Source organism: Capricornis sumatraensis, chromosome 8 (genome assembly GCF_032405125.1).
Source record: "Capricornis sumatraensis isolate serow.1 chromosome 8, serow.2, whole genome shotgun sequence".
In the NCBI taxonomy this organism is placed as follows: Eukaryota; Metazoa; Chordata; class Mammalia; order Artiodactyla; family Bovidae; genus Capricornis; species Capricornis sumatraensis.
This window is the reverse complement of record NC_091076.1, coordinates 32,701,415-32,717,613: the sequence shown is the minus strand read 5'-3', so window position 1 is coordinate 32,717,613 and position 16,199 is coordinate 32,701,415. Positions and strand designations below refer to the sequence as shown.

Here is a 16,199-nt window from a genome sequence, read left to right as displayed (position 1 = left end):
CAAATACTGTAAAATGATTACCAATCAGGGTAATTAACACATCTACCACCTCAAAGTTCAGCTTTCTCTTGCTGTCTCTGTGGGCTGCATATTCAAGCTCCCAGGAGCTTAGGGAACTGAAACTAATTCACCAAGGCTAGAGCACAGAGTCTGGGAATGAGGGGAGACTGAGAGACCCTCCTATCTTTCTGTCACCACATCAGTAGAGACGCATAGTAGCTGGCCAGTGATGATTCAAATGAATGATTTGGTTATAGCGTTTGCTTATAACTTTCTAAATAGTTATAATTATATAAAATGACAGTTTGAAAATTACAGTTTACTTCCAAACATTGTTGTTTTGAGAAATTCCCTGTTGGGGGTGGGGGGGCGGCCAAAAAGAAGCATCAAGAAATGCTAACCTTATTAACAGTACATAGAGTCTAAAATTCTGTATAAAACAGTGGTATACAATGAAAAAGGACAGCAAAAAAAGCGAAAAATTCGAAATGGATGATGTTCTAGCTAATCTGAAAAGATAGGACATGCCAATGACCTGAGCTTTATTTTATAAACCTATCATCACTTATTTATTGTTTGTGTTTATTTCCCACCTCCTCACTCCTTTTGTGGGTGAGATCAGTGGACAGATTCTTCATAACTTGTGAAACATAATAGCCAAAACACTCAGCCAGGACAGAGAAGGGAGTAGATTTCATAGACTGAGAAAATTCTAGAATATGAGCTCTTGAAGGGCCCTTAGAGGGTGTTTAGTTCCACACTCCTCAGATGACAGTGTCTGGAGGTCGGGAAAGGGGAGCTGATTTGCTCAAGATCATACAGCTAACTGGCAAGGTTAGAAATGAAACCCAGGCTTCACCTCTCACTTGTGTGATGAGTATATATGTATATATGCATATCTGTGTGTATATACATACATACACACACACCAGTTCAGAAGGTCAATTTAGGAAAGAGCAAAGAGCACAGGTCTTGGAATCATAAGTACATGAATCCACAGCACTGATGAGTTCAGTCTTAACATGGTCTTGGGCAAGTCAGTTTACTTTTTTGAGCCTCAATTTCTACATCAGTACAATAGAAACAAGTCATTCTTCACAAGACTGTTATAAAGATCATACAGTCATCTGCTCAGTCAGGTCCCCATGGATTGCAACATGCCAAGCTTCCCTGTCCATCACCAACTTCCAGAGCTTACTCAAACTCATGTCCATCAAGTCAGTGATGCTATCCAGCCCTCTCATCCTCTGTCATCCCTTTCTCCTCCTGCCTTCAATCTTCCCAGCATCAGGGTCTTTTCCAGTGAGTCAGTTCTTCACATCAAGTAGCCAAAGTACTGGAGTTTCAGCTTTAGCATCAGTCCTTCCAATGAATATTCAAGTTTGATTTCCTTTAGGATTGACTGGTTTGATCTCCTTGCAGTCCAAGGGATTCTCACAGGTCTTATACAGCACCACAGTTCAAAAGCATCAATTCTTCAGCGCTCAGCTTTCTTTATGGTCCAACTCTCACATCCATACATGACTACTGGAAAAACCATAGCTTTGACTAGACGGACCTTTGTCAACAAAGTAATGTCTCTGCTTTTTATATGCTGTCTAGGTTGGTCATAGCTTTTCTTCCAAGGAGCAAGCATCTTTTAATTTCATGGCTGCAGTCACCACCTGCAGTGATTTTGGAGCCCAAGAAAATAAAATCTGTCACTGTTTCCATTGTTTCCCCATCTATTTGCCACATAGTGATGGGACCGGATGCCATGATCTTTGTTTTTTGAATGTTGAGCTTTAAGCCAGCTTTGTCACTCTCCTCTTTCACTTTCATCAATAGACTCTTTAGTTCCTCTTCGCTTTCTGCCGTAAGGGTGGTATCATCTGCATATCTGAGGCTTCTGATATTTCTCCCGGTGGTCTTGATTCCAGGTTGTGCTTCATCAAGCCCAATGTTTCGCATGATGTACTCTGCATATAAGTTAAATAAGTAGGGTGACAATATGCAGCCTTGACGTACTCCTTTCCCAATTTGGAAGCAATCCATTGTTCCATGTCCAGTTCTAACTGTTGCTTCTTGACCTGCATGCAGATTTCTCAGGAGGCAGATCAGGTGGTCTGGTATTCCCATCTCTGAGCACTCTTTAAGATTATATAAGAATCCGCTTAACCATACAGCGTGGCGTTTGGTGCCTGACAGCACTGTATTGTGCCCGTGCTCAGTCGTCTGCAACTCTTTGAGATGCCATGGCTTATAGCCCGCCAGGCTCCTCCGTCCATGGGATTCTCCAGGCAAGCATACTGGAGTGGGTTGCCATTTCCTTCTCCAGGGGATCTTCCTGACCCAGAGATCAAACCTGCGTCTCCTGTGTCTCCTGCATTGGCAGGCAGATTCTTTACCACTGGTGCCATCTGGGACGCCATTGGTACATGATAAGTACACATTAAATATCTGTGGGGTATATAGCTAATAAATTGTTGCAGCCTTCTCTGTGATCTTCAAAGCAGCCCTTTGAGTGTGTATAGCATGTTATTCTTTGTCATTGTTGTTGTTCAGTCGCTCAGGCATGTCCAACTCTTTGCAACCCCGTGGACTGCAGCACACCAGACTCCCCTGTCCTTCACTGTCTCCCAAAGTTTGCTGAAATTCATGTCCATCAAGTTGATGGTGCCATCCAACCATCTCATCCTCTGCTGCCCCCTTCTCCTCCTGCTCTCAATCTTTCCCAGCATCAGGGTCTTTTCCAGTGAGTCAGCTCTTCGCATCAGGTGGGCAAAGTATTGGAGCTTCAACTTCAGCATCAGTCCTTCCAATGAATATTCAGGGTTGATTTCCTTTAGGATTGACTGGTTTGATCTCCAAAGGACTCTCAAGAGTCTTATCTCCCCAAAAACAAAACATTCTAAATAACACTATCTCTGTTTTGCCTAAGTTCAGAAACACTTTTACTGTGTGTGATTTATATGTTTACCATACAAACTTTGCTGACTTTCTTAATTTGAAATGCATTATACTTAAGTTACTGAGATGCTCAAAAACAAAGGTGTCTCTTTAAATGTACAACTACTATCAAAGAGAGATCTTTACATAGAGCTTACCTTGTAGGAGGCAGTGTTCAAAGCATTTCACAGGTCTTAACTCATAATCTTATGAGGTAGACATCTATTACAGTGAAGTCTCCTCCATACAAATGAGTTCTATTCTGAGAGCACATTAAGAAGTCCAGTTTGTGCATAAGTCCAACAAAGTTAGCCTAGGTACCCAGCTAACACAATTGGCTACATAGCGCTGTACTATGTCTATATAATAAATCTATAATAGTCTAATAAGTCTATAATAGTTTTCACACAAATAATACATACCAGAAAAACACAAAAATAAAACATTTTTAATCTTACAGTCCAGTACCTTGAAAAGCACAGTGCTACAGTACAGCAGCTGACATACAGGGGCTGGCATCAAGTGAACGGGCAAGAAGAGTTACTGACTAGAGGAGGCGGGAGATGGTAGAGCTGAAGGATCGTCCGCAGTAGGAGACGGGGACAGGCTGCATCACTCACGCCTGATGTTGATGGCTCAGGTTCTGGTTCCTTGCTGGAGTCAACCCTGTCAACCCTCTTGAAAAAAATGATACAGTGATGCCTGGGTAGTAGCTCTTTTTTTCTCAGCATAGACGACACGGTAGTTCTGGGTTGCGTCCTGAACAGCTGCCGCAGCCCGGTCTATATTCGGGTCTTGCGCCTCAAAAACTGACTGTGCCTCCTCAGACAAAGAAAACCCCCTGCCATTTCCTGCATTGTGAATCCCTTCACTAATTCTTCTTGTCTGTCTTCATCCTTTCTCTGGGCCTCCAGTTCCGTCAGGTCTTCATCAGTAAGCTCCTCGGGTTGCATAGCAAGCAGTTCAGTGGAGTCATCCTCTTGCAGACCTAGCTGGAAATGAAGCTGCTCTGCTGCTGTGCTCTGTACAGTAAAGCACACAAAAGCACCCCCACTCGTAGAGGACGCACTCGCTCACGGCGCACACCAGCCAGGGGAACTAACTTACGGGATTGGACAGACGAATGCATAGTCACACCTTTGAAAGTTCGAGGTTGAAGGTTCATATGTAGGGACCTTACTGTCTTAGTCTCACTTTGCAGATGAAGAAACTGAGGCACAGAGAGGCTCAGCTTTCCCTGGTTCTTACAACTACTAATTAAAGAACTTGGGATTCAGGCATAGACAACCTGGCTCCAGAATGCATGTTCCTGATAATTAAACCGTACCCTGAAATTCCAGATACTGTTCCTTGCTTCATGCTGTCACAGCGCCTGGGTGGGGCCCTCAGCGCGCGTATGATGACCCGGGGAGACCCACTGCTGTCTCTGCTCCTTTGTGATGACCTTCTCTGGCTTTGCCTTTGTAGCGTCTTCCCTTACATTCCTTTAAGAGAGTATCACACAGAGCTCTTACTGCTTTTATTTTCAGCGTAAGCCAGCTCTTCTTGTTCTAAACCATATTTTCAGCTTTTTCTGAATCTAAGACATATTCCCTCATGCCCACTAGAGTCCACATAACTGTAAAGAGAGCTCAGAGGCCAGCTATGGGGATTGGTCATCGGTGGACACATTTTCTCATCAGATTCCTCAGAGCAGTGGCCCTCTGGACAAAGGTACCAAGGACATAATTCTCAGATGATTGTTCTTGGTAGAAAAGGTTTTGGCATGGAGGACTGGCCTGTGATTCTGGGTCTGTGGTTTACTTGCAGAATGAACCTGGGCCAACCAGATGTTCATCAAACTCTTTTAGACACTGGGTATGTTGGTTCAGGTTCTCCAAGAAGCCGCTGTCAAGATGCATTTAGATGTGCAAGAGACTTACTGGGGGAGATGCCTGTGAAGGATGCTGGGAATGACACTGAGAAAGGAAGGAGGCCCTCACTGGGCTGCAGGTCCGACCCCAGTGATGGAGAGAAGGAAGGAGGGAGGATTAGAGCACAGTGCAGGTCTAAGACAGCTTCGGGCTGGTCACTGGAAAGTCTCAAGCCGAGGTTTCCCGTGGAAGGAGTCCCATTTCCTCCTGGGAACAGGCTGGTGTTGGTCATCCGGCCACTCTTTGTCAGTGGATGAGAAGCACAGGGGGAGATACGGGATGCAGAGGGCCAACAGCTGGGGCTGTTAGAGAGTGTGCTGCCCACATCGGGAGGTCTGAGAGGCGTGTTTTTATGGCCACCATATTGAAGCACCAGCGATGCCTCACATGAGGTGAAATCGTAGTAATAAGTGCTTTGATGAAAAGGAGACAAAGTAATGTGATAAAGAGTGACTGGAACTACCATGTGCAAGATAGGTAGCTAGTGGAAAGCTACTGTGTAGCACGGAGAGCTCAGCTCAGTGCTCTGTGCTGACCTACAGGGGTGGGGGCGGGGAGACCCACAGAGGGGAGATATATATATATGCATGTCTACACACTCATGTATAGCTGATGTGCTTCTGTGTGCAGCAGAAGCTGACACAACATTGTAAAGCAACTCTAACCCTCCTCCCCAGCACCCCCAGAAACACACAAGATCCCTATGCAGAAAATGACATCTGTGCAGCTGTGATATGGAAGAAGAAATGGTTAAGGATCAGGAAAAAAAAACAACTGGTGTTCTTTCCCAAGTCTGGCAGCATAAATCACTCCTGTTATTCTCCTGTACCTTCTGATTCTGTATGCTGACCGGCAGCTAGCTTGTTGTTTGTGCCCCAAGGTGTGCTAAAATGAAAATGAATATGATTTCTTATAATTATATTCATGAGCTCTCCAAACTGGCTTTTCTTGTGGTTCTTTCTCTTGATTATTCCAAAGCATAAGTTTAGGATTCACTGGTCTAGGTTTCAACCCACTTCTGTATCCTTAGTGACAAACTTAAATTAGATACTAAGATTTTTGAGAGAGGACATGATTGTACAAACCAGACCGAGAATTACTAGTCTAGGGGCTGGCAGACTTTCTCTGAAGGGCCAGATAGTCAATATTGTAGGCTTTACCACCTGTACGTTCTTTGTCACAAGGACTCCACTTTGCATATAAGCAGCCATAAACAATATGTACATGAATAGGGGTAAAACTTTTATTTATAAAGTCAGGCAGTGGACCAGATTTGACTTATGGTCCTTAGTTTGCCAACTCCTGTTCTAGCGTGATAATAATATGCCTTGGCAAGCCTGCTCAGATCCATGTACATATGGTCGTAGTATGTGGGCCCTCCTGGGGATGTTAGAAAAAAATAACTCTCCCTTTTGGATCCCAGTGGGGGAAAAATGAGGATTGCTGAGGCATCAAGACACAAGAGTGGAATATGAGTAGGGAAGCTCAAGCGGCGAAGCTAGGAAATTGTTATGACCCCAGGACTGGAGGCCGTGGCTGAGAAAGAGCTGCCAGCGGGAAGTTGGGTCCTGCCAGGCTCTCTGCCTGCTGCCCTCTGCCACCACGGGAAGGCCAGAGGACCAGTCCTGCCTCTATAACCAAACCCTGAAGGTCTGCACACGCAGTTTATACAGCAGGTGACCCCCTAATGGAGTGTGGAGGGAGAGGTCTCCTTTGTGGAGCACTGACCCACAGGGACTGGGGCACCTCTGGAGTCCCTGGGCCAAACCTACAGGGAGCTGTCAGTACCAATTCTACCCGTTAGGACACAGATTCAGATGCCGTTCCTAGGTTCCACAGCTGAGATTCCAGTTTCAGAACCCACGTTCCTTTCCCCGAACCACGCTGCCTCTCCTGAAGGCACAGTTCTGGGTCAAGTAATGCTGTGGATCTGAGAATTCCCTCGGCAAGCTGGAGCTCTTAGAATCCCAGCCTCCCCATCCAGACTTGAGCAGTTCCAGGAATTGTTCTTGTGATTGTTGCCACTGCTAATGATTCTTGATAAACTCCCATTATTAAAGTCTGACACTCATGGTTCATGCTGGTAGCCAGTTGTCTCTTAGTGAGAGCCACTGTCAGAGAAAGGGGAAACTTGCCTCTTGTGGAGTTGGCTAGTTTAAAAATACAGCGATACGGTTTCAGTATTTCAATGGAAAGGTCACAAAGGTCAAATGCATCATTGACGTGTGAGCTTATGGCGCCCACTAGTTGGATTGATTCTCATGGGAATACTAATGGGTTCCCAAAGTTCCTTGGGGGAAGGGAGAAGTGCTGCCCTGAGCATAAATTTGTTCTTCCCAACTGTGGTATAAACTCCTAGAGCAAGGACCAGGGCCACTTTTTCTGACAGGCCTGCAGCTCTTAGCAGAGTTCCCACAATCAGTCCTCATGACCCTAAGTAAACAGCAGAGTGTTTCATTCCATTTATGGATTGACTCTGTGGAGGAACCACAGTGTCTCCAGTTGTAAATGAGAGATTTGGGGATGAGGGGGGAACACAGTCAGTAGTCAACCAAGTAAGGTCTGTCACAACTGAGATGTGCTGTCCACGTGGCAGGTAAGATGAGAAAGCAGCTCGTAACCTGATCTGTCTGATGTGGACAGGACAGTGCATGCATGCCTAAATATAGTCCCAACCCAGAAGCAAGCACAGCTCAGACAGCCTCGCTAAGTGATCACAGTTCCTTCACCGCGAACAGCAGCTGACCTGTGGATTCGGGAGCTCTTCATTCCTTCTTCTGACCCAAAAAGGATAGTTTCTGACAAAACTTGCTGCCGTGATGTGTTTATTGAGCCCTTTGTTCTGATCTGGACGTTGAGTAGGCACACAGCTTTGTGCTGAACACTGTCGGAGAAAACAGTCTAGGTCCTGAGTTCTAACAGCTCTCAGCCTAGTTTTGGACAAGAGATTGTGAATTCCCAGCATGAAATGCAGAATGAAACACTGCCGAAGATTTAGAGGAAGGCACGATTGGCTCTCACCAGAGACCTTCCAGAAAGCATGCCGTTTGCTGTGGGCCTTAGGTTCCCGTCTCTGACATGAGATGCCCCTTACGCAAGGATGTGTGGCCAGAGACGGGCTGACATGCCCGTGAGCTGTAGCCACTCAGTGCCTTCGCCCCGGGCCCTGCACAGGGTCGATTTCTGCGAAGGGAGACCGAGAGATCATATCCATCAAGGTCAGGGCACTCGGACTTGGCTCTTGGATCTCTGGGATGGTGTTCTTTCTCAGATCCTTCCTCAGAAGTGGTGGAGGGGGGAGCGATGGGGAAGTCTGGCCCCTGAAAGGTCTCACAGGGTCCCCTGTTTCTGCCTGTCTCTGCATCCTCTTTTCTCTTCCTCCGCTTTATAGTCTCTATAAACATTAGGAGCCGTATATTTTTGAACTTGGGGAATTATTTACACTAGTCTTCAGTAGTTTGATCCAGCAAATGTTTACTTTCCATGCAAATATGAGTAATATAAACTCATGACGAAACAGTAATCCCGCTATCTAGTGTCTTGGTCATCAGATCTCCTGACTTGATTCTGCCCTGCCCCCCTCCCCCCATTATAGAGAATATATCGTTGTTCACATGGATACATCTTTTTACTGGTACTGCAGAAGGACCCCTGGGCTACAGGAGCTAAGTTTTAATTTCAGAGTTTACATCTGACCCCTTCTATATCCTTGGACAAGTAGCCTCACCTTTCTGGACTATGGCTTCTCTAATTGTAAATGAGAGATATGAGGGTGAGAGAGGAGGGCAGTGATGATAAATGAATGACTGGACACCAGGATCCCTTCCAGTTGCCATGTTATGGGATTTATTGTGTTTGACCGTAAATGTAAGAATAACTTCTCTTAATGTTGTCTACAAGAGGATTTTGAGGATTATTCCTTCCTAAATAAGTTCAGGCTTGTGATTGTGAGTTAAAATGACCTGGATCTATTGATCCAATTTTGCCATCAGCCATCCTGTCAACAGGATGTTTTTATTTGTTTTTATTTCCTTTTATATATATATATATTTACTTATTTATTTGGCTGCACCAGGTCTTGATTGCAGCATACAGGATCTTTCCTTGTGCCACACAAACCCTCAGTTGTGGCATGCAGCCTGTTATTTGTGGCTCTTGGGATCTAGTTTCCTGACTAGAGATTGAACCCAGGCCCCCTGCATTGGGAGCAGAGTCTTAGCCACTAGACCACTGGAGAACTCCAAGGCTTTTTGTTTTTGTTTTTAGAACTCACCACCTGATTCTTGCTTTTCATGTAGCTTTCTCCAGGGATCACTCATCCTATAAAATCCTACACCTTTGTTTGCAAAATTCTTTCCTCACTCATCTTCTCCCCAGTAAGAATGCTCAGAATCTTACCACTTTTCTACTTCTAGGAACAATTGATATAATGTAACACGTATCAACCAACAACCATTTACTTAGTATTTAATAGTTACTATTTACTCATATTTTATGTCACTAAATCCTTCAAAGGACCCTGTAAAGTGTTCCGTTCTCTTTGGCATTTGACAGCGTGGGAGATGAGGTGCAGAGAAATTAAAAATTTTGTCCAAGGCCCTGCGGCAAAGCCGTCTGAGAATGTGGACTCCCACGTTTCTGACCCACTTTAGCCTCTTTCTGTTGCTCACCCGTTCCTTTTGAATTGGCCATGAACAGATGATAAGGAGGGCCAGGAAGAATGTGGATGGTTTCCAATTTGGAAGTTTGATGATACCAAGAAAGATTTGGGGAAGAATTTGCTCTTTCATTTGGCTTTCAGAGCTTGCTTTGCCCTTGATTTTTCAGTCAACCCTAATGCTTCTGCCCCTGCCCCAGAATTAAAAACCAGAGATTATTAAAAACCAAGCCACTGGTTCTGAATCTAAATCTCTGTGTAAATATAACTCATTAGATCTTACATGGAGCAGCTCTCTTAAGTTTCCCAAAGATTACTTTGATGTGAATCCTCATCTAATCCAAGTCCTTGCTTTTATAAATAGAGAAAACAGGGCTCAGAAAGGTGAAATGGCGTTCCGAAGGTCAGTCCGCCAGCTGACGACAGAGCTGGGCCTCGACCCTCATTCTGTTGTTTGACTCTGCCTCCCGTAAAGCGAACACCATTCACCACATAAGGATTGTGTAGGAATTCTCTCTCCATGGTTGAAAAGAATTGATTTTGAAGACAAAGCGATCTCATTTAGATCTAGACTCTGCCGCTTTCTAGGTCTGTGACTCAGAACTCATTATTAATGTCTCTGCGCTTCAATTTCTCCATCCCCCCCATAAAACAAAACAAAAAACAATGGAGGAAATAATATCTGCTTCACAGGGTGAACTAGAGATGTATGGCAGGTGCTTGCTAAATGGCAGCTGAAATTATTATAGTCAATATAGACGTTTTTGTTCTTATTACTTTCATGTATAACATCTATACAAGGTATAATTGTGACTTGGAAAGCGATTCCATACCTTGGCCAATGTCAAGGTCTCAGTCAGTTCCATGTGTCCTCTAGGAATAGGAGCAGTAAGAATAGTGGGGTGCTCTGCTAAATACTTTGTATAAATGATCTCCAATCCTTGCAGCAGCCCTGCAAACTGTGTGTTCTCCCTGTTGAACAAATGAGGTTCTGAGAGATTTATGTAACCTGTCCAAGGCCAGAGCCAGGTTTGAGTCCAGCCTGGGCTCCAGCATAAGCTTTGGTCTGCCATTTTATGGGTTCTGAGACCCACCAAGGCTTGGGGTGAGGGTTTGGGAGGGGGGATAAAGATTAAAAGGGCATTGAGATAAGGGAAGCAGTCATTACTTGGCCAGTCATCTTTTCCAGAAACTCTCGCCAACCGCCCCTTTCCTGCTCCTGTTATCACTAGCCAGTGGATGGCTGGGCTGGGCTGGGCTGGGCTCCTCTGCTGAAATCCTTCAGAGCTTTCCTGTTCTAGAATTTTGCAAGAAGGTGGGAGGAGTGTTTTTATGCTGGGCAGGCTTCCCATGAGTGATTGTGGAAAGGAAGGGGAGTGATTTTGTAGGGCCCTAAAAAGAAGCCAGGAAGACGAGGAAAAAATAAAACCCTGTTGAAAAGAAAACAAATTGACTCAGGCGTTTTCTGACATTATCTTTCGTCTAGACTTGGAGATCGAAGCTCAGGCCAGAAGTCTGGAAATGCCCATTTTCTTCTTGCTGTGTAACTGACCTTCCTAATGACCCAAGACACATCATTACAACCGCCTGATAGGCACACACCAAAAACAGCCCAGCCACATATTGTCTAATGTTTTCCTTTATTTTTAGCATTCTTTCCTTTGCTCAGGAGGTACCCAGGGCAATAAAAACAAATTTTAAACGAACATTTTATATGAGTGCTTAGACTTGTTTTCACAAGCTTATGTCATTTTCCCTTTACAGCAGCCCAGTGAGATAGGTAGGCAGCCCCAGGTTTATCCCCCCAACCTCACAGGTAAGCAGCCAGAGCTCAGAGACCTGCCCATGATCTCATAAAGGCAGAGTTGGAACCGGGTCCCTGGTCTCCTGACTCCTGTCCCATGCATGAGGCCCACACACTGTGAGGTGGCATTCCAACCCGCTTGAGGCTTTTCACCCCAAACCATAAGTGCTAGCTTTTTGTTTACCTGAGCTGCCCACTGCCTTGCTAGGATTATGGGGTGAACCCTCTACAGTGGGGTTGGAGGGAGGTATAGGGAACTGAAGGTAGGAAGCAGGGAATGTCTTTTTCTCAAGGGAGTTTAGCAAGGGCTTGGTATTTACTGAGTGTTCAGTTTTCAGAGAGGAAGTAAAAACTAAAGGTCACATAAGTTTAACTGGATGACTGTTAATCTCTTGCATATATTTTACACTGCACACTTTGCAAAGGGCTTCTGCCTGTGTGTGTGTTTAATTCACATACTATATATCACTCAAAGTATACACGTCAGTGTTTTTAGTATATTCACAGGATTGTGCAACCATCCTCACAATCTAATTTAGGAACATTTTTATGACCCCCAAAAGAAATTTTGTCCCCATTAGAAGTCACATCCTATTCCCATCATCCCCCCAGCCTTAAGCAACTACTAATCTATTTTCTGTCTCTGAATATTTACCAATTCTAACATTTCATATAAGTGGAATCTAGCTTCCTTTCACTTAGCACAATGCTTTCAAAGTTTATACATTTTGTAACATGTATTTGTACTTTATTCTTTCTACTGCTGAATAATATTCCGTTATATGATATGCCACATTCTCTATGTATATCCATCAGCTTATAGGCATTTGGGTTGTCTCCACTTTGGCTATAATGAGTAAAGCTGCTGTGAAAATTTGTTTACGGGTTTTTCTGTGGACGTATGTTTCCTTTACTCCTAGGATATACCTACAAGTGGAATTGCTGGGTCATGTGGTGATTCTGTGTTTAACTTTTTGAGGAGCTGTCGACTGTGTGTGTGTTTAGAAATTTACTGAGATATATTTCCCATATTGGGCTTTTTAGTGGCTCGGTGGTAAAGAATCTGCCTGCCAGTGCAAGAGATGAAGGTTCGATCCCTGAGTCAGGAAGATCCCCTGGAGAAGGGGATGGCTACCCTACCAGTTTCCTTGCCTAGGAAATTCCATGGACAGAGGAGCCTGGTGGGCTATAGTCCATGGGTCACAAAAGAGTCGAACACGGCTTAGCTTCTAAGCAACAATTTCTCATACCATAAAAGTCACCCATTTCAATGTACAGTTCAGTGGTTTTAGTATTTCCCAGGGTTGTGCAACCATCACCACAGTCTCATTTTAGAAAATTTTCATCAGCCTCAAAAAGAAACACCATTCTCATTAGCAGTTACTATCCATTCCTGCTTACCAGCCCACCTCCTTCCCAGGCAACCACTAGTTTGCTTGCTGACTGAATTTTCCTGCTCTAGACATTTTACATAAACAAAGTCACGTGATCTGTGGTCTGTTGTCGCTAGTCTCTTTCACTTAGCACAGTGTTTGGGGATTCGTCCATATTGTGGCATGTTATTAGTATTTCATTCATGTATATGACTGAATAATATTCCCTGGTATGAATAGCCCACATTTTTTTTATCCAGCCTCTACCTCTGTCATCCCATCGTGTGGGAACATCCCGTTGTTCTCCCTGTGTGGCTCTGTCTCTGTTTTCTTATAAGGACTCCAGTCACTGGAGTAAGGCCCACACTAATCCCATGTAACTTCATTTTAATTCATTATATCTGCAAAGACCCTATTTTCAAATAAGGTCGCATTCTGAGGTTCCATGAGTTTTGGAGGGGACACTGTTCAACCTATAAAGACATGAAGGAATAATCACATGAGTTCAGATAGAAGTCTTTTAAAGTTGCAAGCTGAGGTAGGATTTTTGGCAAGGTTTCATGCCAAAACAGCTTTGGAAGAACTTTCCTGGCGCTGTAGACCATTATGGAGCTAACTGGTTTCATAGACGTGGCTTTACGTCAGAAGAGTGAAATTCCAAGTGTCTCTGGGCCCAACTCATCCTAACCCCTACTCCATCTTATTACCAGACCTCGAAAACCTCTTTGATTTTGACCACAAGAAACAAGCATGTATGGATTTTTGTGCCAGAGAAAATTATTTTATTCATTCAACACATATGTAATGAATACCCACTATGTTCTGGGACTGTTCTAGGCACCAGGGATAACAGAGGCGACGGAACACGTTTTGAGTACCACAACTTGCAGCATTTCTCTGACCCTTTCTGCATTTCATCCTTACAACCACACTCTGGAGATTTGTAAATAAGGAAACAGACTGGGGTGAAATGATTTCTCCTCCTCTGTGACTAAACAGACTGGGTCGCCTTTGAATCCCCAGCCTGAGCTGGAGGCACTGAGGCTGGGTCCGTCTTCCTTTGAACGCTTGACCCACAAGCATTCAACACAGGGGACATGAAAAAGGAATTGGGTGACAAGGCAGGATAAGTTGTTTGTCACAAAATGGCTATTCTTGTCAGTTTGAGGAACCTGGTCTTTATTCTGAGGAGTCATGGATGGTATTGAGGGGGTTTGACTTATTATGCTATGTACTTCAGACATTCAGTCAATACATGATTGTGGAGCTGTGTCATAGACGGGGCTTCATTCTAGGAATAAAATTGTTACAAAAGGGACAGTATCTGCCGTCACTGAGTTCATAGCCTAATGTATGGAGTGATGCAGAAGAGGTTGGTATTCTCCTGAAATTCTGTTTGAAACACAAGAAAGTTCAAGTGAGAAGCATAGTTGAAGAAATAAACAGGAAGTGGTTTTAAAAAGAGAGATCTTTGTAAGTCATCCTGAGGATTGCAGGGATCTGTTGATGCATTTTAAGCAGGGCAGAGGCATAATGACATGAGGTGGTCATTGAGAAACAGGGAAGGGTGATAGATAATGCCTGGATTTCTGTCTCGGAGAACTGACCGGGTGGCAGTGTTGATGTGCTTCACTGAGATACAGAATCCAGGAGGAGTTCCATTGAGATGGTTGAGCTTGACCTGCTTGTGGGACAGCTGAATGGAGGTGCCCGGCAGATTGGGGGACTGGCGGGGAGGAAGGGACGGGGAGCAGTTATAGGACAGAGAGCTCAGGAGACAGAACCAAGCCAGAGATTAAGATCTGTGAACTGTTGTCACATAGCTGAAGCTGTGAGGGCGGACGGGATGCCCCAGAGAGTCTCTGGAGGGAGAGTGAGGTCACAGGAGGGTGTGGGCAGAGCGCTGAGGAAAGCCCCCTGGATGGGCTGGTCGGGGGAGGGGGGTCCAGAGACCACGGACAGCGTGGGATGCCCCCGAGAGGCTGCCCTGGCACCTCCCCTGGGTCTCCCCTGGCACTGGGCCTTCCCCTCTCCCGGGTGTCAACCCTCTCCTCTGCCATCAGAGAGCTCATCTCCGCACATCTAATGGATTCTGTTAACAGACATCCAGTTCACAAGACCTGTAACGGGCATTCACTTTGGAGGTCGACAGAGCTGTCGATGGAACAGTTTTTCCCCAGAGGCCCATGGCGTTTCCTGCTATACGCTGGCAGTAGTTGACCTGTCCAGCATCAGAAAAGGCTGGAGAGTCACTAATGCTGTAGAGCTGGTGATCCCGCCGAGGGCCGTGAGAAGGGTGCTAAAACAGGTCAGATAACGGGGTAGAAAGAGAACTAAGTCCCCTCTGAAGTGTTCACTAGCCCTGGAAAGCCCCCGTCATCACCACTAAAACATCAGCCCCACTGGCCATCACACTGCCAGAAATGACATCTTTAACCTTTCTTTTGAACAAAAAGTTTTGCTGGTGGAATTACTGTATGCCGAATGCTTTTTTTTTTTTTTTTTTGCATATTCTGCAGAGACACTCAGAACTTGTTCTGTGTACCTGGGCTTTATTAGGTAAATGTTGGCACTGAAGAGGTAACATCAGCAGTCACTGCTCTTAGACACCATGGGCCAGGCAAGGAAGCAGGGTGACAGTGGCTGTAATGAAGCATGGGCCACGTGCTGTTCGCACCCAGAACAATGACCGAGTCCAGGAAGGTTTCAGGGAGAATATGATGTCTGTGTAGGGTCTTAAAAGCCTGCCTATGAATGCTAAAGAAATAAAATCCAGGCGGAAGAAACAGCACAAACCAAAACAAAGAATCATAAACGGGGCTGGTGTGCCCACGGACTGATGAAGCTTCCATATGCCTGGGGTATGGGAGGAGGAAAGCAGGAAATAGGCCAGACTGTGAAAGGCCTTGTATGTCGTGCTCAGGCATTTGGCCTAAGCCTAGAGAGCCAGCCAGATGAATAATGCCCTTGGCTTGGGGTGTAGCTCTCTAAGCTATTATCTGTCTTTAATACCTCGCTTCCTTTCTAACACAACAGGGAGAGTTAAAGATAAGAGTTAAGAAGAAGAAGAAGAAGAAAAAAAAAAAAAACAGACAGAGAGTGGCGAGTACGGGAGCCGGGCAGCATCGTCCCGGGAGGACGGGGAAGGGCAGGCCGGAGGGGCCCGGACGGTCTGGAGGGTCGGGCGGCTCCGTTCCGCGCACTTTTATCAGGTAGTGCGGCCACACGGCCCAGGCCCCTCGGCGCGTAAGTCTTCGGGAAGCCGAGCTTCATTTAGTAAAGCCAGCGTAGCTGAGAGGCAGGCGATGCCCCAGGAGCCCGCAGAGAGAGGGGAGGCAGTGGCGTTCCCTTGCCCGAGGCTGGCCTCGCCTCCCGGAGCGGGCAGGGGGTGACCGGCGATAGTGGCCTCTGGGCGACCCCGGGGGCCTGAGCCGGCAGGGGGCAGTAGGGAGGGCAGCGGGCGGGCAGGTGCTGAGGGCGCTGCGCCCCGCGGTCCGGGAGAGGGCCGCCTTCCCTTCCGCTTC

General features: G+C 45.6%; 1 protein-coding gene across 1 annotated transcript in view; it reads left to right on the top strand.

Annotated features, from left to right (window-relative positions):
- Positions 1-16,199, top strand: part of GAB2 (GRB2 associated binding protein 2) — a 54,029-nt gene that overhangs the window by 15,048 nt on the left and 22,782 nt on the right. The gene's annotated exons all lie outside the window — the stretch shown is intronic.